This window comes from Callorhinus ursinus, unplaced genomic scaffold (genome assembly GCF_003265705.2).
Source record: "Callorhinus ursinus isolate GAN/ISIS: 27379988/994484 unplaced genomic scaffold, GSC_fseal_2.0 scaffold3, whole genome shotgun sequence".
Taxonomy (NCBI): Eukaryota; Metazoa; Chordata; class Mammalia; order Carnivora; family Otariidae; genus Callorhinus; species Callorhinus ursinus.
This window is the reverse complement of record NW_027397065.1, coordinates 92,588,766-92,590,236: the sequence shown is the minus strand read 5'-3', so window position 1 is coordinate 92,590,236 and position 1,471 is coordinate 92,588,766.

Sequence of the window (1,471 nt, the reverse complement as noted above, 5' to 3'; positions counted from 1 at the left end):
GGGGGCGGCGGGGACCCCTGGGGACCGCCCCAGTCCGGGGCAGCCAACCGCACCGTCCACCGCGGAGGTGGTGCTGTCCGCAGGCCGCCGGACCCACGTGGGGTGAAATGTTAGCGTTTAGGAACCTGGTTGGAGGCGATATCAGGGTTCGTGCCGTGGTTGAAGCCCTTTCTAGTTCTGGAGTGGGCTGGGCCGCTGGGGGCGCTGCGGGAGGGGGCGGGAGGCCAGTGGCGCTGGGACTTTCTCCAGGGAAAGCCGCCCGGTCGGCCCTGGACGGGCACGTGCTCTGCCTGGTTCCCTCAAAGTTCCAGAACCCTCCATCCCGCGGAGCTCCGGAGCCCATAGTTCAGCTCTCCGCAGGGGCATTCTTTCCTCTGACATAATCAAGAACACGGCAGGCATTTCTGGAGATGCTAGAAGCTCTTCATGAACCAATAAACTGCTTAAGCTTTTCGGAGGAGGGGGCGAATTGCTTCAGGGTGGGGGTCTCGGGGCTCGCAATGGATAGGAAAGTGACTTAAGCAGAGATGTGGAGGGGTGGAGGCCTCCCGGGAGAGAGGGAGCTAGGCTGGAGTGCAGGGGTCGCTCTGGGCCACCCGCTCCTTGGATCTGGGCCAGAGATTTGGGGCCATCTGGTCATTCTCTCCTGGTCCTTCCTTAGATGTCTGTTCTAGAGAAATCACTAACTCCTTATCCCTTACGAGGAGGCCATACACTATTTACACTATGAGGCTTGTGTAAAGTGGGAGTGCAGGTCCTAGTAAGAAAAAAAGCAGGAAAAGGAACAAAGTGGATTTTTTATGGAGTCCTTCCGTTTCCCTGTCTCAAAGCTGTAAAAAGATCTTGCGTGGCATTCCTGGAAGGTCAGATATAAACCCCGTGCTGTGCAGGGACTTGGGACTGACCCGGCTTCTAGGCTGCTTCCATATCTTGGCTATTGTAGATAATGCTGCTATAAACAGAGGGGTGCATGAATCACTATGTTTGTATCCTTTGGGTAAATACCTAGCAGTGCAATTGCTGGGTCATAGGGTAGCTCTCTTTTCAACTTTTTGAGGAAACTCCGTAATGTTTTCCAGAATGGCTGCACCAGCTTGCATTCCCACCAACAGTGTAGGAGCGTTCACCTTTCTCTGCATCCCCGCCAACATCTGTCGTTTCCTGACTTGTTAATTTTAGCCATTCTGACTGGTGTGAGGTCAATATCTCATTGAGGTTTTGATTTGGATTTCCCTGATGATGAGTGATGATGAACATCTTTTCATGTGTCTGTTGGTCATCTGGATGTCTTTGGAGAAATGTCTGTTCATGTCTTCTGCCCATTTTTAATTGGGTTATTTGTTTTTTGGGTTTCAGTTTTATGAGTTCTTTATATATTTTGGATACTAATCTTTTACTGGATATGCCATTTGCAAATATCTTCTCCCATTCCATAGGTTGCCTTTTAGTTTTGTTGATTGTTTCCTTCCCT